This window comes from Emydura macquarii, unplaced genomic scaffold, assembly GCF_026122565.2.
Source record: "Emydura macquarii macquarii isolate MOO-44397 ecotype Brisbane River unplaced genomic scaffold, CSIRO-AGI_Emac_v2 contig_3450, whole genome shotgun sequence".
NCBI classification, from domain to species: Eukaryota; Metazoa; Chordata; order Testudines; family Chelidae; genus Emydura; species Emydura macquarii.
This window is the reverse complement of record NW_027133587.1, coordinates 670,450-697,693: the sequence shown is the minus strand read 5'-3', so window position 1 is coordinate 697,693 and position 27,244 is coordinate 670,450. Positions and strand designations below refer to the sequence as shown.

Below are 27,244 nucleotides of genomic sequence, written 5' to 3'. Positions count from 1 at the left end.
CACCCGTCTCCCTCATTTATGTAAGCATCGGCCTTCAGGAGAGAGAAATCCATATCTCACAAAGATGTATGACCCCTTTAGTTTCACAAAAAGTTAAATTCCAGAACAGGACACATCTGAGGACTAAGAATCAGGACAACAGATTCTCCCATCATGTTCTCCTCTCACCCTTTGAAACCTGCTTCACTCCATGCAGTCTCATAATTAGAGAGTCATGTTATTTATTAAACTTTTAGCAGCAGCAGCATGGGAAAAAAACAGCCAGCCTTCCTATCTACAAACAATCCCAACTCAGATGGAGAAAGACAAGAAGTGGCTTTGCCAATAGATGAAAGATGGGGTTTAAACTCAGAATGATCTGCACTGTTTTAGATCCGTTACTATTTCTCCCTCCGGGTCTATGACACTTTCACTTCCAAACCTAACAAGTATGATTTAGGATCAAAGAAATCAAACCCCAATTACCGAGCACCGAGAGCTCACAACACTGTATGATGGAAAACTATGGAAGATGGACGGATTGAATGTGAAGAACATAAATTCTACACAGTTCAGACAAAAAGTAACATGGCTGGGATGATGGGAAAGGAAAGAATCCCTCCAATACAGCCCCATTTTCTTTGGGTGTCACAGCATTTGCTATAATTAAATATATTTTAAGTGAGAAAAATGGTAGAAATGTAACTGATGTCCAGCTCAATCCGCAGCAGTGTGAGAATAAATGAGAGTGAGGGAAATTTTGGCCAAAGGGGAAGTTGGTGACTCTAACAATCACTTTGCTGTGGGAGGAACAGTAGAAATGAGATGTTTCAGGTTTGTTTAGACAAGGAAAAGTGATGGAGCTTCAGTGAGCTTGTAAGTAAACATGCTAAATAACCCCAGCTACTATACATGGGCTATGTCTTTACTGCAGGAATAGTTGTGGTTTTACATCAAGCTAGTTTACATCATGGAAAATCCTAGTGGAGATGAGGTGCAAGTAATTTTACCTTGATGGAGCTAGTTGAGGTCACTCCTGTTCTCCCCCACCTGGACCTCATGGACATTCCTGGTAGGAGGCACACATGCTCCCGTGACTCATAGAACAAAGGAATTGGTAGGAAAGAGCACAGGATTCACCCCCAAAGAATGATGAGCTACAAAAGAGGAGAAACAAGAAATCCCCCTGGGGGACTCAAGAGTGATGCAAACAGTTCAAAGAGCCTTAAAGAGGAAATTAGCAAAAAAAAAAAAAGTCAGCACTAGATAAGATTTTTATGGTGTTTATTTCCCTTGCAAATTCTGTGATAAGTGGAGGCGGAGTTCTGACACAAGGTTTTTCCACACTTAAAGCATCTATAGTGTCTCTATGAGGTATGGATCCTTTGATGTACAAGAAGGTTTGAGCTCCAAGTGAAATTTTTTCCCACACTCACAGCATTCATAAGGTCTGGCTCCCATGTGGATTCACTTGCAACTCAGTGCTCAGGAAATATCAAAGAATTTTTTCCCCACACTCAGGACACCCATAGGGTCGCTCCACTGCATGTATTCTCTGATGTTTAATTAGGTCTAAGCTCTGAGTGAAGCTTTTCCCACACTCATCACATTCATAGGGTCTTTCTCCCACATGGATTCTCTGATTTTTCCTAAGCACTGAGCTGTTCATGCAGTTTTTCCTCACACTCTCAGCATTTGTAGAGGCTCTCTCCTGTGTGGCTTCTCCAATGTATAACAAGATCTGAGCTCCGAGCAAAGCGTTGTCCACACTCACAGCATGCATAAGATCGCTCCCTCTTGTGTGTTCTCTGATGTCTAGTAAGGTCTGAGCTCTGCATGAAGCTTTTCCCTCACTCACAGCATTCATAGGGTCTCTCTCCTGTCTGGATTCTCTGATGTATAATAAGGCTTGAGTGGCAAGTGAAGTTTTCCCCACACTCGTGGCATGCATAGAAGCGATCCTCTGTGTGGATTCTCTTATGTTTTATGCAGCCTGAGCTGTTAGAGAAGCTTTTCCCGCACTCGCAGCATTTGTAGGGTTTCTCGCCTATGTGGATTCTCTGGTGTTTAATAAGGACTGAATGGCTACTGAAATTTTTCCCACACTCAGAGTATGTGTTATAGAATCATAGAATATTGGAGTTGGAAGGGACCTCAGGAGGTCATCTAGTCCAACCCCCTGCTCAAAGCAGGACTAACCTCAGCTATATCATCCCAACCAGGGCTTTGTCAAGCCTCAGCTTAAAAACCTCTAAGGATGGAGATTCCACCACCTCCCTAGGTAACCCATTCCAGTGCTTCACCACCCTCCTAGTAAAAAACTTTTTCCTAATGTCCAACCTAGACCTCCCTCCCTGCAACTTGAGACCATTGCTCCTTGTTCTGTCATCTGCCACCACCAAGAACAGCCTAGCCCCATCCTCCTTGGAACTCCCTTTCAGGTAGTTAAAGGCTGCTATCAAATCCCCCCTCACTCTTCTCTTTTGCACACTAAACAAGCCCAGTTCCCTCAGCCTCTCCTCATAAGTCCTGTGCTCCAGCCCCCTAATCATTTTGGTTGCCCTCTGCTGGACTCTCTCCAACTTGTCCACATCCTTTTTGTAGTGGGGGGCCCAAAACTGGACACAATATTCTAAATGCGGCCTCACCAATGCCAAATAGAGGGGAATAATCACTTCCCGTGACCTGCTGGCAATGCCCCTCCTAATGCAGCCCAATATGCTATTAGCCTTCTTGACAACCAGGGCACACTGCTGACTCATATCCAGCTTTTTATCCACTGTTACCCCCAGGTCCTTTTCTGCAGAGCTGCTGCCTAGCTCGTCGGTTCGCAGTCTATAGCTGTGCATGGGATTCGTCCTTCCTAAGTGGAGGACTCTGCACTTTTCTTTGTTGAACCTCATTAGATTTCTTTTGGCCCAATCCTCCAGTTTGTTTAGGTCCTTCTGTATCCTATCCCTACCTTGCAAGGTATCTACCACTCCCCCCAGTTAGTGTCGTCCGCAAACTTGCTGAGGGTGAAATCTACCCCATCTTCCAGATCATTAATAAAGATGTTGAACAAAACCGGCCCCAGGACCGACCCCTGGGGAACTCCACTTGTGATGGGTTGCCAGCTAGACACGGAGCCACTGATCACTACTCGTTGAGCCCTATGCTCTAGCCAGTTCTCTATTCATTTTATACTCCATTCATCTAACCCATACTTCTTTAACTTGCTGATAAGAATACTGTGAGAGACAGTATCAAAAGCTTTGCTAAATTCAAGGTAGACCACATCCACCGCCTTCCCTACATCCACAGAGCCAGTCACCTCATCATAGAAAGCAATCAGGTTGGTCAGGCATGACTTTCCCTTGGTGAATCCGTGTTGACTGTTCCTCATCACCTTCCTCTCTTCCAAGTGCCTTAAAATGGATTCCTTAAGGACCTGCTCTATGATTTTTCCAGGGATTGAGGTGAGGCTGACCGGTCTGTAGTTCCCTGGATCCTCTTTCCTCCCTTTTTTGAAGATGGGCACTATATTTGCTTTTTTCCAGTCCTCAGGGACCTCCCCCTGTTGCCACGAGCTTTCAAAGATAATAGCCAATGGCTCTGAAATCACCTCAGCCAACTCCCTCAGCACCCTCGGGTGCATTGCATCCGGCCCCATGGACTTGTGTATGTCCAATCCTTCTAAATAGTCTTGGACCTGTTCCTTCAGGACTGCGGGATGTTTGCCTCCTTCCCATTCTGTGCCACCCAGTACGGCAGTCTGGGAGCTGATCTTGTCTGTGAAAACAGAGGCAAAAAAGGCATTGAGTACCTCAGCTTTCTCCACATCCTCCGTCACTAGGTCGCCTCCCTCATTCTGTAAGGGGCCCACACTTTCCCTAATCTTCCTCTTGTTGGCAACATGCCTGTAGAAACCCTTCTTGTTCCCCTTCACGTCCCTTGCTAGCTGCAACTCCAATTGTGCTTTGGCCTTCCTCATTTCATTCCTGCACGTTCGAGCAGTGTTTTTTTACTCCTCCCTAGTCATCTGACCAAGCTTCCACTTCTTGTAAGCTTCTTTTTTGCATTTAAGTTCGCCAAGGACATCTTTGTTAAGCCAAGCTGGACGCCTACCATATTTGCTATTCTTTCTGCACATCGGGATGGTTTGCTCTTGTGCCCTCAATAAGGTCTCTTTAAAATACAGCCAGCTCTCTTGGGTTCCTTTCCCCCTCATATTAGCCTCCCAGGGAATCCTGCCCATCAGTTCCCTGAGGGAGTCAAAGTCTGCTTTTCTGAAGTCCATGGTCCGTATCCTGCTGCTCTCCTTCCTTCCTTTCATCAGGATCCTGAACTCGACCATCTCATGGTCACTGCTGCCTAGGTTGCCACCCACTTCTACTTCCCCTACCAAATCTTCCCTGTTTGTGAGCAGCAGGTCAAGAAAAGCACGGCCCCTAGTTGGTTGCTCCAGCACTTGCACCAGGAAATTGTCTGCAACACTCTCCAAAAACTTCCTGGATTGTTTGTGCTCTGCTGTATTGCTCTCCCAGCAGATGTCAGGGTGATTGAAGTCTCCCATGAGAATCAGGCCCTGTGAACTGGAAACTTTCCCTAGTTGAGCAAAGAAAGCCTCATCCACCTCATCCTCCTGGTCTGGTGGTCTGTAACAGACACCCACCAGGACATCACGCTTATTGTTCTTGCTTCTAAGCTTAACCCAGAGACACTCAACTGACTTATCTCCAGTTTCATACTGGAGCTCAGAGCAGTCATAGTGCTCTCTCACATACAGTGCAACTCCTCCCCCCTTTCGCCCCTGCCTGTCCTTCCTGAACAGTTTATACCCATCCATGACAGTGCTCCAATCGTGAGAGTTATTCCACTAAGTCTCAGTTATTCCAATCATGTCGTAGTTTCTTGACTGTGCCAGGACTTCCAGTTCTTCCTGCTTGTTTCCCAGGCTTCTTGCATTTGTGTACAGGCACTTGAGATAAGTAGCCGATTGGCCTACTTTCACAGTATGAATTGGGAGGCCTCCCCTGCTGCACCCTCCTCCTTCTGCTTCCTTGTGGTTCCCTCTTCCCCACTTACCTTCGGGCTTAGGTCCCCGTCCCCCATCAAAACTAGTTTAAAGTCCTCCTCACTAGGTTAGCCGGCCTGTCTGCGAATATACTCTTCCCTGTCTTCGTTAGATGAATCCCGTCTCTTCCTAGTAATCCTTCTTCCTGGAACAGCATTCCATGATCAAAGAATCCAAAGCCCTCTCTTCGACACCACCTGCGTAACCACGCATTTACTTCCACAATGTGATGGTCCCTACCTGGGCCTTTTCCCTGAACAGGGAGGATGGATGAGAACACCACTTGCGCTTCAAACTCCTTTATCTCTCTTCCCAGAGCCACATAGTCCGCAGTGATCCGCTCAAGATCATTCTTGGCAGTGTCATTAGTGCCCACGTGGAGAAGGAGGAAGGGGTAGTGGTCTGAGGACTTGATAAGTTTTGGCAGTTTCTCCGTCACATCTTTAATCCTAGCTCCAGGCAAGCAGCACGCTTCTCTAGTTTCCCGGTCCGGACGGCAGATGGATGACTCCGTCCCCCTTAGGAGGGAGTACCCGACCACCATCACCCTTCTCTTCCTCTTCGGAATGGTGGTCGTGGAACCCCCATCCCTAGGAGAATGCATCCCTTGTCTTCTGATCAAACGGGTCTCCTTCTGATCCATTCCCTCTGAAGGGTCCTCCAAATCGTTCTCCGCCATAGTACTTGTGCAGAGAGGATGAAAACGATTCCTTACTTCTATCTGCATGGTGGGCACAGGGTTTCTCTTTCTTCGGGAGGTCACATGCTGCCAATTTTCTTCCCCGTTCTTCAGTTTCGCCTGCCCAGCCTTTTCTTAATCTTCCTTACACTCTGCCTGTGCCTGATGGAGAAAGACATTGTTTTCTGTAATTCAACGCAGTGTTGATATTTGGGTCTCTAGACCTTTAACCTTCTCTTCCAATAAGGAAACCAGCATGCACTTGGTACAGATGAAGTCATCTCTATCCTGTGGGAGGAAGACAAACATAGCACATCCAGTGCAGGTGACAACAACGGATCACTCCCTTTCCATATGTCTGATCTGAGAGCCTCCTCAGATGCTCGATTTCCTGCTCAGCAACGTCTGAAAGGCAAAGACCTGCAGTGGGCTCTCTCCGCAGGTGAACTCCCAGGCAAACTCCCTCCTTCTCCTTCTATTCACCGCCCCTCTGTTCGCCGCTCAGCTGGTTCGCAGCTGGCTGCCTTTTATAAGGCTGGGGCAGTTGCCCCGCCCCTGCAATTATGCCTCAAAGCCCCGCCCCCACAATTAACCCCACCTGGATCCAATCAATCACTCAAACAGACAAACCCCCAACTGCCAAAATGGTCCCTGTAACTGCACCAGTCACAAGCACACACCCACAGTCAGCTGTAACCTGCACCAGTCACACACCTGGTCTCTCAGATACTCCCCCCTCTAGCACAGCACAGCACACCCAACACAGCTCCCCTCACTTAGCACTCACCTGGGCTCCTCTCGGACAGATCCCAGGCAAACTCCCTCCTTCTCCTTCTGTTCGCCGCCGTGTTGTTTCTCTCTCCTTCGTGGATTTTCTGCTGGGCTGTGGTTTCCTTGAGGTATTTGTGAGATCCACAACTATTAATGGAGCTATGCATGTTCTCCCTTGGCTTGTTTCCCTGCCCCCTCTTTGGCATCTGCTGACTTTCACAGCCTTTTTCCCACGCAGGACTCCAGGAAACATCCTCTTGAGATATTTTCAATACCCTGAATGCTTCCACATTCCACTTGTGATGGGCTGCCAGATAGACATGGAACCATTGATCAATACCCGTTGAGCCCGATGATCTAGCCCAGTGTTTCTCAATTTCTTTCCACCCAAGAACCATTGCGCGCCCATGCCATGCCCTCGGAATCCTTGCGCAACCATGCCATACCCTCGGAACCCTTGCCCACCCATGCCATACCGTCTGCCGAAAAGTCAAGGAAATCTTCCTCTTTTCGGCGGCGCGGTGTTTGCTTGATTTGGTGGCGCGCTTTCAGGGACGTTTTCGGCGGCCCCATCAGCTGATTGGTGGCACGCGAACGGCTGCTTGGCAGCACTGGATTCTTCTCAAATTCGGCGGCGCAGTACTGTTTCTTCGCGGAACCCTTCTGCTCAGCCCACGGAACCCTAGGGTTCCACGGAACACCATTTGAGAACCACTGATCTAGCCATTTCTCTATCCATTTTATAGTCCATTCATCCAACCCATACGTCTTTAACTTGCTGATAAGAATACTGTGGGAGACTCTATCAAAAGCTTTGCTAAAGTCAAGGTATATCACGTCCACCTTTTTCCCCCATATCCACAGAGCCAGTCATCCCATCATAGAAGGCAACCAGGTAAGAAATACCCCTATTATTATTGAATTTATTTTTATAGACGCTCTAATCTCCCTGAGAATTTCACGGTCACTATCACCATCTTGGTTATTCAAGTAAGTGCTGGAGAGATGGAAATAAATCAGGGACCGAATTTCCCATAATTCTTTCCCACAGACATAAGGGGATCAGTTCTGGCTGTATGTCCATCCAAACACCAAAGGGGAAGGGACAACATAAATAACTGTTCTTTGGAGCAGCTAGTCCTCCAATTCACAAGAGGAGAGGCAATTCTTGATTTGGTCCTAAGTGAAGCACAGGACCTGGTCCAAGAGGCGACTATAGCTGCACACACGTGGTAATAGTGGCTGTAACATAATTAAATTTAACATCCCTGGTGGGGTGGAATGGAAACACCAAAGAAGCCCACCACAATAGCAAGTTATTTCAGAAAGGTGAACAACACAAAAATAAAGAAGTTATTTAAACAGAAATTGAAAGGTATATTCACAAAAGTGAAATGCCTGCAAGCTGCATGGAAGCTTTTTAAAATCACCATAATCACAGCTCAAATTAAATGTATATATACCCCACATTTAAAAAACATAGTAAGAGGACCAAAAACAGGGCCTCCATGGCTAAACAACAGTGTAAAAGAAGTGGTTAGAGGCAAAAAGGCATCCTTTAAAAATTGGAAGTTAAATCTTACTGAGGAAAATAGAAAGGAACATATACTCTGGCAAGCCAAGTGTAAAAGTCAAATCAGGCAGGCCAAAAAAGAATTTGAAGAGCAACTAGCCAAAGACTCAAAAAGCAACAACGACATTTTAAAGTACATCAGAAGGAGGTAGCTAGCTAAACAATGGGGCCACTGCACTATTGAGAGGCGATAGGAGCACTCAAGGATGATAAGGCCATCACAGAGAAACTAAATGAATTCTTTGCATCAGTCTTCACTGCAGAGGATGTGAGGGAGATTCCCACACCTGAACCATTCTTTTTCAGTGATAAATCTGAGGAACTGTCCAGATTGAGCTGTCATTAGAAGCAGCTTTGGAACAAATTGATAAACTAAACAGTAACAAGTCACCAGAACCAAATGGCAACCACCCACGAGTTCTGAAGGAATTCAAATGTGACATTGCAGAATTACGAACTGTGGTATGTAACCTATCATCTAAATCAGCTTCTGTACCAGATGACTGGAGAACAGCTAAAGTGACACTAATTTTTAAAAAACATTCCAGATGCAATCCTGGCATTTACAGGCCTGTAAGCCTAACTTCAGTACCAGGCAAATTGATTGAAACTATAGTACAGAACAGAATTATCAGACACATAGATGAATACGATTTGTTGGGAAAGAGTCAACACGGCTTTTGTTAAGGGAAATCATGCATCACCAATCTATTAGAATCCTTTGGGAGAGGGGTCAACAAGAATGTGGGCAAGGGTGATCCAGTGGATATAGTGTACTTAGACTTTTAGAAATCCTTTGACAAGGTTCCTCACCAAAGGCTCTTAAGCAAAATAAGCAATCACGAGATAAGAGGGAAGTCCTCTCCTGGATCAGTAACGGGTTAAAAGATAGGAAACAAACTGTATGAATAAAAGTTCAGTTTTCAGAATGGAAAAGGTAAAAAGACCCTGGAGCCTATATTGTACCTACGGTGTTCAGAACATTCATAAGTGATCTGGAAAAAGGGGGCAAACAGCGAATTGGCCAAATTTGAAGACCGATACCAAATTACACAAAATAGTTAAGTCAAAATAGACTGCAAAGAGTTACAAAGGGATCTCAGAAAACTGGGTGACCACTCAAGAAAGATCTTGGAGTCATTGTGGATAGTTATCTGAAAAGTTCTGCTCAATATTCAGTGGTAGTCAAAAAGGCTAGCAGAATGATATGCATAATTAGGAAATGGATAGATAAGAAGACAGAAAATATCATAGTGCCTGTATAAATCCATGGCATGCCCACATATCAAATATTGCATGCAGATCTGGTCGCCCATCTCATAAAAGATATATTGGAATTGGAAATTGTACAGAAAAGGGCAACAAAAATGATTAAGGGTATGGAACAGCTTCCATGAGGAGAGATTAAAAAGACTGGGATTTTTCAGCTTGAAAAAAAGATGACTCAGGGGCAATATGATAGAGGTCTATAAAATCATGACTGGTGTGGAGAAAGTAAATAAGAAAGTGTTATTTACTCCATCTCATAACACAAGAACTAGGGGTCACCAATGAAATTAATAGGCAGCAGGTTTACAACGAACAGAAGGAAATGTTTCTTCACACAATGCATAGTCAACTTGTGGAACTCCTTGCCACAGGAAGTTGTGAAGGCCAAGACTATAAGGGGAATCAAAAAAGAACTAGATACATTGGTTGTTATGTTCTCAGGGGGATGGCTAAGATATGGTAATATTTTGCAAGTCTGTGATGGTCAGTGTGGCATAGACTCAATCTTTGACTGCAGGCCACGTGTCAGAGGCTAATATTCACTATACCAGACCTAAACCCAAGTTTTACCTTACAAAGAGAAGACATTAGACTTTGTGCTACACAGCTCCTGTGCTCTGTTCCCTGAGTGTCCTGTAACGGGGAGAGCAGAGCGCTGCTATGTGTGTCACTGTCATGTTGGGGTGTTGCTGAGGGCAGAGTCAAGGTTGCACAGTGGGTGACGTGAACCTTCTCTCTTCATTTCCCCTTCTAATAACCCAGGGGACAGGGATCCTTACCCAGCGAGGAAACGTTCTCATGGTTCTCCTGTGTGACGTCTCTGTAGAGGGCTCTCTGACGGGGGTCCAGCAGAGCCTACTCCTCCTGGGTGAAATACACAGCCACCTCCTTGAAGGTCACCGGCCCCTGAAAGAGCAAGAGTCCAGCATTCAGCACCTGCTGCCCCTGTCACCATCCCACTATTCATGGGGGAGCCGAGCCAATCCAACAGACAGAGTCAGCCGAGTCCCACCCACAACCTCCTTGGAGCATCCAAGAGGTATTAGCATGAGGGGAAATAGGAGGAGCCCCTCAATCCTTCCCAACAGACAGAGGTGGGAAGGGTCTTCACTGTCATCACACACTGACTTGCCAGAGGCTGATACAGGAGATGCAGCCCCCAGCAGGTCCAGGGCGTGCCCCTGCTTGTAGAAATCCCAACACCTGCCCCTTTGCCAGCAGCTGGATGTCAGGGGATGGGGCATCTCCCCTAATCCTCACTGGTGGGTGCCCCCTTCCTATGACATAGCAACTCTGGTTAGTGGGTCCACGCTCCAGCACCTAGAGCCTGGCAAGTTTTCCCAGCCCAGACGGGTTTGTTCCCTGTCCCACAAATAGGGGAATTTCCTCACTTAACACCCCATGGAGGTATTCCTCCAATCCAGGCCCCAGATTTAACTAGTCCCAGCAGGTTCATCATGGCGTGTCCCCCTCCCTTCCTCCACTCTGTGCACTTCCTGTGCCCCCTCCCACCCTCAGCTCTAACTCCTGGGATGCTCCCACTTCCCGTACATTAACTGACCCCTCTCGCCTCTACAGGAACCCGCCAGCCATTGCCTCATAATCCCCACCTGAGCCAGCTCCGCTGCAGCCATTTCCCTTCCCCAGGCAAGATGGAAGAATCTGGAGTGACCCGTGGCCGTTATTCTGCAGCCTGTCTGGGGGAGAAGGGCTATTGGGGAGATTTCAGAACAGACTTCAGGTCATTTCACATCATGATTCTCACTGGCCCTTTCTCCGCAGAGACGTTCTAGACTTTAATGGTGGGAAATGCTCAGTCACTTTATTGCAGGGCAGAGCCAACACGTCCCACCAGAACTAAACCCACTGAGAGCCTTTAAAACCCAGCATGGTTCCTGAGGGCAGCATATTCCCTCAGCAGAGGGGGAACTTTCTGCCTCATCCCCATCTCTGCTAACCACTGGTGAGGTTTTCATCTCTCTGGCTGCAATACAGACACAGCAGTGGAAGAATTATTTTGCACAGCTTCAGGCCGCCTAATTTCACAGCTGGGATTCCAAACTACAGAAAAGATTATGAATGTGGGTTTCATTGAAATTAATATTTCCCAAGGTCTGTCTGTCTCTGCTCTAGCAGCTAGATGCTCAGTTCAGACGTGGTCCATATACAATGGGATGCTCTCTTCCAATCCATAACCAATATGGGATACAAAATAATGAAGGATCTAGTGCAGCGCTTCTGAGCTGGTGGGTTGCAACCCCAATGATGGGCAACCAGATGGGTTGTGAGACATTTGACAGATTTATTGTGATCTTAAGCAAAGAAAATCTCACTACCCCACTTCCTGGACTTTTAGCCTTCAAGGGCAACCATCCTCAGTCAGCTTCTTGAAACACACACCTGCAGGTTATATGAGAGCAACCTTGATATAGCTTTTATTCTTATTTCATAGTAAATGTAAGAGGTGATGTCCTGAGGTGGAGTGGGGGGAGGGGACTCTGAACCTGAATGGGCGGAGCCAGGCCAGCCTTCCCCCGCCCACCAGAAGTTAAGGGGTGGGACCGGAAGAGGAACCAACAGAGGCAGTGAGGAGCTGCCTGCCTGCACTACCACTTCCTATTTACCCCAGAAAGATGGAAGACAGCACAGACTCAGGTACCCCAAGGGACAGCTGACCCTAATCCGGTTGTGGCATGGCCTGATCCTAGGTCAGCATATTTCGGCTGGGACCCAGTGGAGTAGGGTGGACCCGGGACCCCCTTCCTCCTTCCCTGCTGCCAACACCACCCCTGAGATGGCAGCTACCCCACAATAGGCAAGAAAGCCAGATTGCTGACTCTGCCCAGCCGCAAGGACAGGACCCCTTAGATTGTTTGGTGCTTCTCCCGGCCTGAGGGCCAGAACTCATGGACTGCCTCCTGAATGGCCTCCCACTGACCCAGAAGGGGAGGGACTACCGCTAACCCACTACAGGAAGTAGGAGAAAAAACAAATACACACGACAGCAGCTCCCTCTTGGCGCCAAATGAGCATTCATAGCCAGTCTGTATGCCGTCTACCAGCTCCATTTCTCATCCACAGTCAGGCTTGGTCTACACAGGCCGCGCATTTTGACAGCAGTCAACAGGAGATACGCAAGCTCCATAGCACTTACCGCAGCGTCCCCACTATGCTGCGCCGAAGGGAAACGTCCCCTGGCTAACGTAGCATTCCTATTCTTGTGGGGGTGGATTAACGGCATCGACTTCCAGGTTCGAGTGAGCGGGTCTCCGCTGCCACTCCATCGATCTCGCAGAATCGATCCTGCACTGCCAACAATGCCGCCGGCGGCGTAGACATCGCCTTAGTGTACACAAGCTATACCTGGACTCCACCCCCTCCTCACTCCTGAGACTCTGCTGCCCAGCTCTGACCATTTTCACTCCCTCATTAAAGCTGTCAGACTCCTCAGGATGTGGATATTTTGTCCCTGTCTCACACCATTCAGGAGGTTGCTTTTTCTCCAAAGGGAAAAACACCCCTGAGATCAGGATCGCTCTGAATCAATGTCAGTCACGGGGCTCACTTTGCTTCACACTATTCCACAGCTTCTAGGGGCACACAGGGGCTGGAGGCCGTGATCCCTTGGTGCTAACATGGTTATTGGTCTGATATCAGACACGTACCTGTGTCGCTCCCCAGCTCCAGGCGCAGAGTCTCTAGGGGAAGGAGAGGATGGGAGAGGTGAGAATTCAGGCCCTCACATGCATGGAGAAGTTCCCATTGGTTAATAATGTAATTGCTTTTAACTACCGAGATGGTGACACATCTTAACGCCAGTAAGACAGTCACTGCAGACACAGCCAGCCACACAGGGCTACTCCATGAGGAAGGACGACCCACTGAGCTAGGGCTGTAAGATGGAGCCCAGGATCAGGACATCACTAGAGTCCCTGACTCCTCCCCAGGGCGCGGGTCCCTCTAGCAAGGGGAGACGCCGCCCCCAGACTCCCGTTCACCTTTGAATCCCAGCAACACCTCCTGCAGGTTGGCACTTTTCAGAGAGAAATCGCCGAGTCTCTTCTCCAGCGCCACAAACCTTGGCTCTGGCTTCTCGGACATCCCGGCCTCCTTGCCAGGGAAAGGAGGAGGGATGAGAAATGGGGATGATCCCTGACCCCCAGCAACCCACAAATCCCAGGACAGCTGGATCTGAGCTTTGCAGCCTGAGATGGTCACTGTTCTGGTGAGTCATGTGCTCTCAGTCCCATGTTCTGCATGGGCCCAGAGAGATGGGATGTAGGGAAACATTGAGGCAAGGAATAAAGACAGGTACAGGAGCTTTCCCTGGGATGCTGTGGTTCTGTGGGGAGCAAAGCCACCTCCCACTCTGGGATTTTCCAGTAAGAAGGGGCACCAGCACTGGGGTTACGTGGAAAGGGAGGAGACATACTGAAGAGTGGGCGCGTCTCACTCACTCACTGTGGCCACAGACAGAGCCTGGCTCTTCAGCAGGGAATGAACGTGGGCCTTGAAACACCAAAAGCCCAGAGCCCGTCAGCTAATGCAGTAACCCTGCGGTGTGACGCTCAATCGGTGGTGAGGACCATATTCTGCTGTTGGTTAATTTAGGGCTCTGCACCCCCCTCCGTTCATAGCAGGTTATCCACTGCTTTCAGTGGGACACCCCTGCATCAAGAACAAGGGGAGATTCTGCCCTTTGTATAGGAAATAAAAGTTTAGTTACAGTTATTCATTAAGCCCTTTATTCTCCCAACCAGTATCACTCTGTATGTAAATAATCACCTCCTACACACACCCCTTTATAGCCCCTGCTATTTCTTCCCTTTGTTTCCCTTCCTTCCCCACCCTCCTTGCTCTGTTTATCTCTTGCTTCCTGCTCTTTGTGTCTCTCCTCGGTTCTTCCCTCCCTACAGCAGCCCCTATTCCCACCCCTCAAAGGCTTCACTTCTGCACCCTCCCCATTCCACCTGCTCAAGTGATCAGCCCTGGAGCACTGAATATTGACATTAGAGTGTCCTCATTTCAGTTCACACTCCAGTGAGATTAACAGAGGAGAAGAGCATTCACACCTCTCCGAGCCACTGTTCCAGGCTGTTGGCAGACTCCGAAAGGCGACACTGTCTCTGTTTCCATTTGGGAGGGTTTCTTTGTAACCAGGAGTGCTAGAAAACTTGCTTAAAAAAAAAATGAAAACTGAGTCTGTGCAAGCTGAATACGTGATGTAGCCACAGGAATTCGTCAGAGAGGCCAGGTCTGGCCCATGGTACCACAGGCCCAGTGTGATTCGCTGTCAGACAGAATCACAGCCTCTAAGCCAGCATGTCACACCCCAAGTGCAGTCCGACCTTTGTATTCACAGCAGTTACCAAACCCTACAGCCCATGAGGGGAGTGAAACAGAGCCAGGGACCTACCTACTCCCAGCACTACCAGCACCCTAGAGAGGGAGGGAAAAAAAAAGGCAGTCAGAGGACTTGTCCGGGGTGGGGGAAGCCTCCTGCTATGCAGGGAGTCACCATGGGAGCCTCTGGTATTTGGGAAATTGCAGACACTCTGGTTCCTGTTCAGAGAGCAGCTGCCGTCTCCCCTGTCCCCACTAGCAGGGCCATTTGCTCTCAGCAGCCCTAGCCATCCCTGCCGGGAGGTTGCCACCGGGGCAAGTTTCTCCCCTGACGCTTTACAGGAGGACATTTTTTCTCTGCCTTAAGAGTCAAATTCCACCCAGTGCTGAGAGCCCCCACAGCCACCCTGGCTCCAGTAAACCCTTTAACCTGGGGTGAGTGGGGCCTTCGGCCTGACTTGGGACCTCTTCATGGGGGAAGGGATTTCACCCTCAAAGTACCAATGCAGACAGACATTTGCAGGGCAGGAGAGAAGGTCCTGGGTTTGCAGCGTCCAGGATTCCCAGGATCCATCCCTGGCTCTGCCACAGACTCACCGTGTGACCGTGGGTAGGGCTCTGCCCCTCCCTCTGCCTCGCTTCCCCCTTTGTCCCACAGGGATCATGCCCCTGACCCCGCTTTGTAAAGTGCTTTGGGATGTGGGGCAGAGAAGCTCCTATAGAAAAGCTGCAGGTTGTTATTTCAATGACACAGCCTGACCTGCAGGGATCGGCTCAGCGACTGCTGCTCCTCCTCTCCTCCCCTCTCACTGAGCAGGGAAATCTCCTGGATGCCCTCATCCCTTCTCTTGACAATGGCTCTCTCTAGCTCCTCCAGCTGGGACAGCAGCAGCTGTTCCTGCTCCTCCAGAAACTCCCGCAGCTCCTTCCACACCCAGATGATTTTTTCTCTCTCCGCTTCAGTCTGTTTCTGCAATCATAGGAAAAGGGCAGCTCAGTAACAAGGGAGAATCATACATGCACCTCCTAATGGGGGGAGTTATTGACCAGATCATGGGGTCTCTTGAAGTGGATGATGGGAAATTCACATAGGCCAGGAAGGGTGGAGGGATCAGGGCAGGGGTGAGCTGTACATCGCCAACAGGAGGGACTCTTCTCCTCAAAGCTCATCAAATTGCCCTGAGCCAAACCCTCCATCTCTGCAGCCCATGTTTCCTCTCCTTCCTCCCCATGTCCCCTAGGTGCTAGAAAGGACCTGGTCACTGTAACATCCAAACAGCCCTTGGGCAGGGTCTCTGGGCTAACACAGACTGACACCCACCCAGACCCTCTTGCACCCTAAAGGCATCATGTCACCCACACGTGTTCGACCCTGCACTCTCCCTGGGCTCCAGGGGGGACGGTTTCCAGGCTGGGGCTGGCAGAACGGGCCCTACACTCACCATGTCACTCAGGGCGCTCAGATCCCAGGCCAAGCTGAGGGGCAGGGGGCTCTGGGCACCTACCAGCAGCTCCTCGCTTTGCTGCTCCTCCTCGGCTTTGGCTTTGTCTCTCTGTTTTCACAGAGGGGCCAGATGCCCTCCTGGTGCCTCCTGGAAGAAGCAGGGGGGGAGTTACAAACAGCTGCAAAGGGCCTCGCAGCTGCCAGATTTCAGGGCCCATCAGGCCCTTTAGACTCCCATGCCGTGTCCCTGGGACTTGCTTAGACGTTTTCCCCCTAGGTCTAGTTCAGCGTCAGTGAGGATGATCTGGGAGGCAACAGTGAAAAGGGGGACCCGGTTTTCTAGACAAAACACAGACACCCCCCCATGGTGAGGTGACAGGGTGCAGCCTGACCCCCCGCCCCGCCCCCAATGTCCCTTGGGCCCACCCATCGCCCAAGCAACCAACTTCAGACATTCCCCAGCTCCAGCCCGCCCCCCCCAAGTGCCAGAGCTGAACATGGGCCCCTCCCACCCCAGCTCTGCCCCCCACAAACCGACAATCCCCAACCAGCTCCAAACTGCCCCCAAATCCCAGCACCCCCCGATCCCGGGCACCTGCCCTTCCTTTCCCCCCAGAGCCCGGCTCTGCCCCCCGTCACCACCACCCCCTGCCGCCCCCTACTCCCTGCCCCGCTAGGGACCCCCGCCCGGCCTCCCGCAACCCCTCTCCGGCCGCGAGGAGCCCGGGCCCCCGCCTGGGGCAGGGGCGAACCTGGCAGGCGGGCCAGAGCCCGGCCCCTCCCAGCCGGAGCGTGTCCGCCCCACGCGTGTCTCTGGCTCACGCCGCAAACCCCCCCAGCCCTGCCCGCTGCCCGCTCCCCGTTGCCCCCGGACCCACCGCGCCGCAGAACCGGAGCAGCCTTGGCGCTGCGCTCCCGCCCACAGCCATGGCTCGGCAGCTGCAGACACACAAAGTTGGGGGGACAAGAAGGGGCGGCTCCTACCCCGGCCTGGCCCTGCCCCCGGCCCCGGATACCTGCCCAGCTTCAGAACTGGGGAGAGCTGCTCCTAGGTCGGGGCATCTGCAGGGTCTGGGGAAAATAGCAGCCGGGGGGGGGAAGGGTTTTTTTTTTCCCTTCCATCCTGGGCTCACATCTCAGCACCTGCCTCCCAGGCTGTGCTCTTAAAGGCACAGTGTGCCCCAGTGCCTAGAGAACATGAGCCCGGCCATCCTGGGTCAGACCCAGGGTCCATCTAGCTCAGTGCCCTGTCTTCTGACAGCCGCCAATGTCAGGGGCTTCAGAGGGAATGAACAGATCAGGGCAATTTTTCAAGTGACCCATCCCGTCACCCAGGCCCGGCTTGTGGCAAACAGCCGTCCCTGCCCATCTGGCTAACAGCCATTGATGGACCTATCCTCCAGGAACTTATCTAGCTCTTTTTTGAGCCCTGTTATAGTCTAGGCCTTCACAACATCCTCTGGCAAGGAGTTCCACAGGTTGACTCCGTATTGTGTGAAGAAATACTTCCTTTTGTTCATTTTAAACTCGCTGTTTACTAATTTCATTTGGTGGTCCCTAGTTCTTGTGTAATGAGAAGGAGAAAAGAACACTTCCTTATTTACTTTCTCCACACCGGCCTTGATTTTACAGTTCTCTATCATATCCCCCCTTAGTCATCTCTGAGAATCATAGAGGATTAGGGTTGGAAGGGACCTCAGGAGGTATCTAGTCCGATTCCCTGCTCGAAGCAGGCCCAAGCCTGACTAAATCATCCCAGCCAGCGCTTTGTCAACCTGCACCTTAAAAACCTCTAAGGATGGAGATTCCACCACCTCCCTATGTAACCCATTTCAGTGCTTCACCACCTTCTTAGGGAAAATGTTTTTCCTAATATGCACCCTAGACCTCTTTTCCAAGCTGAAAAGTCTTTTAAATCTTTCCTCATATGGAAGCTGTTCCATTCCCCTAATCATTTTTGTTGCCCTTTTTTGTACCGTTGCCAATTCCAATATCTATATATTAGTTGGGGCATGAGTATTCAAGAGGTGGGTGTACCAAGAATTTATGAAGAGGCAATCCAACATTTTCTGTCTTGTTATCTATCCCTTTCCTCATGATTCCTAACACAGAATTCACACTTTCCTTTGTGAAACAAAGAATCTTTGAACTCATAGGTGTTGGATTCCTCTGTGTAAATTGTAGCGCAAATACAATCCAATTAACTATCCTGTTCATTAATCAATTAAGTCTCCTTTCAAAGAGACTCATTTGTTTTCCAGATAAGGAAGTGGAAAGGAAAAATTAAAGGAAGAGGCATGGTTTGGTGTTGAAAGCAGAGCTAGGCATGTAAAGATCTGGGCTTTCATGAACGTCCATTGTGACATTGGACCCATCATTTAAGGCTTGATCTGAATGGGGGCCTTTCCACTGATTTTAAAAGGCAGCAGATAGGGGACTTAATCAGTCTGTGCCTCAGCTTCTCCAGCCAAAAAACCGGGATGATAATAATACTTGCCTGCCTCACAGGGGTATTGCGTGGCTTAATGCATTGTTGGTGTTTTTTGTGAAGTGCTTTGAGGTCATTGGACAGAAAGTGCTTTAAAAGTGCAAAGTGGTTTTCCAGTGCCAAAACCTTACGCTTCATTCATCCGCTGCTATAGGCACACCTCAATCACGGGAGATAGGGGCTTCAGCTGGGACCCCTCCTCTCCCTGTGCTGATGCTGGAGCAACTCAGTTAAGGGGTGCTGCTAGAAGAGGAGGGGCAGGGCCCCATCACTTGACCCACTTTTTTCCTGCCTTGAGGGTGGGCGGGTCCAGCAATACAGGACACAACAGGAGTCAGTCACCCTATGTTTAACAGTGACCATGAGTGTGGGACTTTTCCCGGTGCCTCCCCTCAAGTGACACCTGTTCCTGCTCCCAGAGACAAAGAAAGTAATGGAAGACATGGCCCAGTGAGAGGTACACTGGGGAATTGGAAGTAGCCATGAGATTATGCAGTTACTCAGTCAGGTGGGGTGCCTGGCTGAAGGCCACCCTTATGTGAGTTCCCTTGGGAGACAGGAAGGTTTGTGACTCACTAGACACTGGGAATATTTACCCAGACCTCAGGAGGTATCAGCCCGGGGCCATGCAGCCAAAGGATCTGGGAAAACTCTCTCTCTACTTATTTCTCCTTCTACCCCTTTCAATTTCTCTCTCCTCTTTATCTTTATGCCACCCCCGTCCCGCTCTGGCTGGGAGAGTCGATCACTTTCCTGTTCCCACAGGGGGGTGTGATTCGCACACACACACTCCCCGCTAGCTGGACAGGCTCTGGCAAGTGCTAACAGGAAAAGCGAGTCGAAGTCGGTGTGTGACAGTAAATGCGGCCTCGCAGACACACGGGGTGCAGAAACGGGGACCGGGAAGAGGGGGTCTTTTCTGCCAGAGAAAGCCTCTGTCCCGGGATCGTTGCAGCAGCCCGGGTCGGTGTTGAGGGACACACACACAGGACAGCAAGGGGCTGGAGTAAGGAGGCAGGAACCGAGGAGAACAAAGCGCAGAGATCGGATTCAGATTAGATTCGGATTCGGAGCCGGGCTCTGTATGGAACCTCCCTGTGATCGGGGAACCTGTGCAGCTGCAGCAGTCTGTGCTGGGGAGAGAGACCTTCCTTAAACCTGCTTCCCTGCCCATTCGGGATTGGCGGGGAGGTGGGGCTGGAACCAGCCCTGGGCTCTGCTCACACCCACCCTCGAGCCAGAGACTTCAGGTAAGGGAGGAAGACCTGGGGATGGGGTCGGAAAGTGACTCTGCACAAAGGGGGCAGGCCTGGGAATCTCCCATCTTGCAGCATCTACTGGGAATCTGCTGCCTTGTGGTTAATGCGCCCATGGGAAGGATCAGGGAGTTGCATAAAAGGCAGGGTGAATTTCAGCCGCTGTCCTCAACTCCGATCTTGGTTGGGTCTGGGGGCCCAGCGAGGGAAGTAACCCGGCTCCAGGGCGGTTTCCCTTTTCGCCTGGGGGTGTGTCAGGAAGGGAAAGGATGAAAAATAAGCCCTGGAAGGATGGTGAACTATCTCCCTGCAGGCAGAAAATTCCTGGGGGAGGAGAGCAGGTGCCCAGGGGTTGGGGAGGGGGTGGCTAAGAAAATCTTAGCTGATTTTGCCATTTCTCTGTCAAACACTGATAAAAAAATCTCCCCCGTTCTCTCGACTCATCAAAGAGGTATATAAAATCCATGTCCACGTTCCCCCTTTTTCTCTCCTGCCATTGACCCTTTCTCTGGACTCTTCCATCAGATTTTGCCTCAGTTTCTCTCCAATGGCAATTTAAAATCTCCTCTGGTGGGGGCTTTTCCCCCCAACCCGTTTTAGCTCAGCAAATGGCCCTGGTTTAGGTGGGAAAGTATTGCCCCGTGTCACACCCTACATGGAAAAGGAGGGTTCGGGGGCGCAACTTGGGAGAATCCTGAGACAAAGCTGCCTCTGGGATGGGGTTGGGGGTGGCCCTGCTATGCCAGCGGCAGGCCACGGAAAGGGCACAACAGTTGAACACAGAAGCAAGCATCACCAAGGACAAGTACCAGCTGCCAGTCACCTGTCCATCCCTTCCTGCTGCCCCCTCCCCATGGCCAGGGAGCCTTTCAGATCCATACCCTCCTCTTCTCCTTTTAATGTGACTTCACAAAAGGCTCCAAGCTGCCCATATGAACAGTGGCAGTGGGCCGGGAACCAATACTTGGTTTGCTTATCGAACCTTCCTACACAATCCATTCAAACTTCTCCCTCATTACTGAATATATTATCAAATCCACTTAGCACTTCGTGTTTTTCCCTCTCATATTATCAATTTTGACCCATTTTCTCCCCAGCTATTAAAGATTTATATAAACTACACTAACATCCCCAGTTTTCTCTCTATTTAGCTATTACTCATTGTGTATGCCCCAGATTGTCCCGTCTCAATTGTTATAACATATTCATATAAAATCTCCCCAGATTTTGCCCCTTTTTCTGAATTTTTGAATATCGATATAAAATCCTTGCAAAGGTTGCCCCTTTTCTCTCTCTCTCTCTCTCTCTGAACTATTGATAAGAAATTCGCTCAAATTTTACTTCTTTCCCTATTATCCGCTGCTGATATAAAATCCCACACACTTTCCTCTCTCATCTCGGAAAATTGATCTAATCTTCCTCGGATTTTCACCTGTCCTGCTTTCATTTCTGAACACCAATCGCCAATCTTGGCTTTTTTGCCTTTTTTTCCACGTAATTATCAAAGTCAATTAAAAATCCTCTTAGGGTTGGAGGTGTTCCTGGTGTATTGTTTTTTACTTGCCGCAACTTCTCTTTTTTCTGGAGGGAATCTGTTGCCTGGAATCTTTCTCCGCACTGGAAATTTGTGTGTGGGGGGGTCACATTCCCAAATGATCAACTTTCCTTTTTCCTTTGAGAATCAGTTGTTTCCCCCTCTTTGTCTCCATTCAAATATTGGCTGATGAAAGAGACTTGCCCCATATTTACTGCGCATCAAAGCCAGAGGCCTCCCCTTCTTTGGGAGATCAGGGCCTGCCAGCTGCTAATAGGACAGTTGGCTGGACATTGATGGCATAGAATCAGACAAGATCAGGGTTGGAAGAGACCTCAGGAGGTCATCTACTCCAACCCCCTGCTCAAAGTCACTTTTATGCCAGTCCCCAGCACTTTCCCCAACATCTCTGTCAATCACCTGGGGTCTCTGGACCATGAGTTGATGTTGGCAGGACCTCAGGCTGCCCTAGGTGGTTAGCACCAGCTGGAGAAAGTCCTCACCTTGGCCAAGAAGAGAGGAAGCTTTAATTAAGGTCACTCCCCTGCACAGACGCTGTTTGGCCAAAGCTCCCAGATCCCAATGCAGGCAGCAGCGTCTGAACCAAGGAGCTCAGTTCCAATATCCAAACAAAGAGAAAGAGACTCAGCTTCCTCCCCCTCCTTTAGCAGTATCCAGAGCTCTCTGATGACAGCAGCCAATGGAATCACTGATGATTCTTGTTCGTCCCCATTTGTTAATCTGGAGTCACTCTTTGTCCAATTTGGCAGTGAATCTGGATTAACACTGGTCTCAATGAGAGCAGAAACATGGCTCAGAAGGGATGAAGCCCAAATCTTTTTAGACAGACCATTGATGTGGGTAGTGGGGAGCTAACCTCCCCTTCCTGCCTCCCTCCCTGGCTCTCCAGCTCTAGAAAAAGGACTCAGAGCAACAGTTTTCCTTCCAAAACCTGAAATTTCCACAGTTTTGAAGGGGGAAGAGATGCAAAATCTGTCCTGCCTTCGGTATTTGAATAATAAAAAGATTATCACCATCCCTTTGCCACACACCCTTGGCCAGACAGAGACACCCCCTCTGTGACCCCTCTTTTATAAGCTGATACAAACAAGTTCTGGAGTGCCCCTCTGATGAGGTTAGTAACCATCCTTCCCCTTGTACCTGTTGGTTTGATCAAAACATCTCCATCCATCCCCCCCTGTCATCGGGGGGCCATGGATCAGCGTTCACGTGGCACTCCGCATCCCAGCTCCCGGCCCGAACTGATGATCCAACCAGCCGACCAAATTCAGGGAAGCACATTGCACGTACACTAAGGAGATCCTGTCATCCTGACCTTATCTTCAGGCGGGGTCGGTGTGTCCTCAGATCATCTTCAGGGAGAGTGTTTACACCCTGACTATGTCTGGGGGTGCTGTGGTACTCCCCCCCGGTAGGTGTTTACGTGAATTCTTAGTGCCTAGGAGTGCTTGTGTGTTTGCAACCCCAGCCCAGTTCTTGCCAAGTTCATGTACCAGACAGTGAACTTGCAAGCTGGTGTCTTTTTTGCAACAGGGCCGGACTTTTGCTCAGAGCCTGCCTCTTGCTAACTTTGCTTTATATCAGCAGGGCCTGACTTTAATTAGGCCATAGACTGACACCAGACTGTTATACCAGGCCTCCTGTCTCAGGCTTTCTCTTTCTACCGCAGGAGAGTCCAACCCCTGACCCACTAGTCGCTCGCACTATTCACAGATCTGCTATACCCGAAAGAACGCTGCCCCTCCAATAAAAATCAAATCCTTCAGAGCCTAACTATCCTCCGTTTTGTTTTTGAGCCCTTACGTTCCTTGCAGCCACAAGTCCTGACACAAACACGCCTTTGGCAACATCATAGCTTGGCAGCGACACGTCTGGGGACTCACAGATTCTCACGCCTCCCTCCTCATCTGCAGCCACCTAAATTTCTCTTCCCAACAAACTCCTTAGATCTTTGAACCGGTGCCTTCTGAGATCATGGGGTCTGATTTCTTTTTTTTTTTTTTTTTTTTTTAATATATTCTCCTTTTCCAGCGGAATTAGTATGTTGCTCCTCAATTATAGCATCGAATTCTCCAAACTTCTCCACCCACTGGGGAGCTTTCCATTCTCCTTCCTGTTACACCGGATGTACTAGATTCCCTAATTGCTCAAATGAGGCTTTCCTCACAGCTAACACCCTTGACATATTGCATTCAGGGACATCCCTTCTATTCTGCGCCCCACCAGCTCATTCTCACCACACCCTGGTCCCTAGGATGCTGTCACTGACTTATCGTCAGTAAAAAGCAGTTGCAGAGTGGCTTCCTCTCTAGCTGGAATCTCCTCTTTCTGGGTTATGAGGTTACCTTCTGTGTTCTAGGAGCCCCTTTGATGATACATGCTTGGCTGGGCATTTTTGCAGCAGCGATAGGGATAAGTTAAATCCCTCATCAGCAGAGTGTCTTTCACCTTTGAGCACCTGGGAGCCGGGCCCAGGATTTTGCTGCTTTAAAAGGGGCTGGGTTTAAACTAATCATAGAAGATGAGAGTTGGAAGGGACCGCAGGAGGTCATCTAGTCCAACCCCCTGCTCAAAGCAGGACCAACCCCGACTAAATCATCCCAGCCAGGGCTTTGTCAGGCCAGGCCTTAAAAACCTCTAGGGATGGAGATTCCACAACCTCCCTAGGTAACCGATCCTAGTGCTTCACCACCCTCCTAGGGAAAAAGTTTTTCCTAATATCCAACCTAGACCTCCTCAACTGCAACTTGAGACCATTGCTCCTTGTTCTGTTATCTGCCACCACTGAGAACAGCCTAGCTCCATCCTCCCTGGAACCACTTTTCAGGTAGTTAAAGGCTGCTATCAAATCACTCCTAATTCTTCTCTTTTGCAGACTAATAATATGTTCTTTGTGACAAATGTCCCATGAATTCACCCAATTCCCCTTTGTTTTCTTTCCCCTGAGCAGGATTTCCAGTTTTGAAACCAGATTTCATCTCCCGGCTGGAACGAGGGGAAGCACCATGGGCCCCAGGTCACCCAGGCTCAGAGAAAAGAGAGATCCTGCGAGGTCTGTGCACAGGTAAGAAACCATTCAGCCATCTCAGAATCTCTCAGTGCCTGGAGGAAAGAGCTGGGATTCCCTGCAAAGACTTCGTGACCTCTCTCAATCTCAGGATTGTGCCTTGCAAGTGTTGTACCCTCACTGAAGATCTCAACCACAGCTTCCAATCCATTATGACTGATGCCCGTGTGATGGAGCCCCCCAGGATTGGGGCTCTGGACCCACGTGGGGCGCAGCCAGTCAGGACTCTAGGGCTCTCCACATACCCGTGCAGCCGTCTCCTGAATGTGGCCTCGCAGATTCAGCCTCCCTTCTCTGCCCGAGCTCCCCCTGTGGGTGCCCCTGGCCAGGACTCTGGGGAGCCCTACATGCCCCCAAAGGGGCCATGCCCCCCGCCTTGCAGTCAGAAGCGATTCACAGCCAGCATGGGAGTCAGGTGGGTTTATTAGTTCTCAGGTCATAGCATAGAGAGACTTTGTTATCAGCTTCATTAGAAGTTACAGCAGCGACTAACAGAGGAGTCCCAGAGCCCCATCCTTGGGCTTTGCTCCCATTCAAACCCCCACAGGGGACTGGCCCGTCCACCCAGCCACCCACAGAGCTGTCCCCTGGCCCTTCCCAAGTCTTTTGTCTCCTTCCCAGGCAAGGTGGCCACCCTTCCTTCTCTCCGCCTGCCGCAACCTGTTGCAGCTGGCTACCCAGGAGGACAAAGGGGTCTGGTCAGCAGACGTGTGGCTAGGGAAGGCCCTTCCACCCTCCAGTGCCCTCTGCAATGATCACACACCCGGGATCCATCATTGAAATATCTGAGTAACATATGGGGGAAACTGAGGCACACACACAGCACTCAGAGAAAACCCCACGGATGCCTCCACTTCATCACAGCCAGGCAGTAGATCCTTTCCTGAGCTCCCTTCCCCCTGTGAGACTGGAAGGATTTGGTGGCAGAATTGATCCCTCTCTTCTCTCCCCGGGGGAGAATTTGGGGGGGGAATTCCGTTCCTGATTTTTTTCTCTCTCTCCTGCACTTATTTTAATTTGCTGTCCCCTTTTCCATTCCTGTGTCTGAGGTTTCTCTCTCTATCCCAGCAGGTGATGGGATGGTGAGTGAGATCGAGGAGCAGAATCTTCAGCCAGAAGATGCTGAGCACATGAAATCACTCAGGGAATTATCACAAAGATCTAAAACAAAAGTGTCCAGGAATTGTGAGCAGGAAAATGCCTCCAGGAGTCAGCACAGGCCAGAGAGGCAGCAGGGAAACCAGCCAGGGGAGAAAGTGGGTAAATCCATTAATTGCTGGCAAACTCACAAAGACCTCAAAGAAACCACAGCCCAGCAGAGAATCCCCGTGGGAGAGAGAAACAGCATATGCAGTGAGTGTGGGAAAAACTTCAGTTACCTCTCAGCTCTTATTACGCACCAGAAAATCCACATGGGAGAGAGGGACTATGAATGCTGTGAGTGTGGGAAAAGCTTCACTGCCAGCTCAGCACTTATTATACATGACAAGATGCACCAGGGAGGAAGACTCTACAAATGCTCTGCGTGCGTGAAAAGCTTCACTCAGAGCTCACACCTCATTAGGCATCAGAGACTCCACATGGACGAGCGCCCCTATGGATGCTGTGAGTGCGGGAAAAACTTCACTCAGAGCTCGGCCCTGATTCGGCATCAGAGAATCCACACAGGAGAAAGACCTTACGCATGCACAGCGTGTCAGAAACGGTTCAGTGATAGCTCAGCCCTTATTAAGCATCAGAGAATCCACACAAGAGAAAAACCCTATGAATGCGGTGAGTGTGGGAAAAGCTTTGTTGACAGCTCCTCTCTTATTCGACATGAGAGGGTCCACATAGGAGAGAGACCCTATGAATGCTGTGAGTGTGGGAAAAAGTTCACTCAGAGCTCAGTCCTTATTAGACATCAGAGAATCCACACAGGAGAAAGGCCCTATGAATGCGCTGAGTGTGGGAAAAGCTTCACTGACAGCTCACACCTTATCAGGCATGAGAGAATCCACACGGGTGAGAGGCCCTACATCTGCTCAGAGTGCAGGAAAAGCTTTGTCATGAATTCAAACCTAGCAGCGCATCAGAAGATCCACAAGGTTGATCAACATCATAAAAAACTTGCCTAGGGCCAACAAAAGAGATTTTTTTTTCTTGAACATTTTTGCTAATTCCCACATGGTGACTTTTGAGGCCATTTGCGCCATTTATGTCACTGTGGTCTCCCAGGTGCCCCAAGAGAGTTGGACAGTCTTACATTTTGCAGCTTGTCCTTTTTTGGGGTGAATCCTGGGGTCCTTTCTATCAACTCCTTTGTCCCATGAATCATGGCAGTATATATCCCTCCTACCAAGAATCTCCATCAGCCCCAGGTGGGAGATATATGGTGACCTACACTAGCTACATCAAGGTAAAATCTACCTGGGTCTTTTCTCCACTGGATTTTCCATGGAGTTAGCTACCTTGAGTTAGCTATCCTGATGTTAAAACAGAACTATTCTTGCAGTTGAGACATAGCTGACGTACAATGGCCAGGGTTATCTACCCATTTCCTCATCATCTCACCCAGCCCCCATCACTTGTCCTAGTCTAAACCAACCTTGAGCATCACACTTATACTGTGCCTCATACTGCAAATCAATTCTTGGAGTTACCAAGTAATTGCCCTGGGTTGTGCTGAACAGCAGTTAGTTTTGCACCATTTTTCTCATTTAAAATATATTTAAATATATCAAAGAGCAGGGGCAGGAAAAAAGTGTCATTTCACCCACTGGGA

At 49.6% G+C, this 27,244-nt stretch overlaps 2 pseudogenes; one reads left to right on the top strand and one right to left on the bottom strand.

The window, feature by feature from the left end:
- Positions 1–27,244, top strand: part of LOC137144292 (zinc finger protein 850-like) — a 275,276-nt pseudogene that overhangs the window by 108,162 nt on the left and 139,870 nt on the right.
- On the bottom strand, positions 1,242–17,043 carry LOC137144321 (zinc finger protein 3-like; annotated as a pseudogene).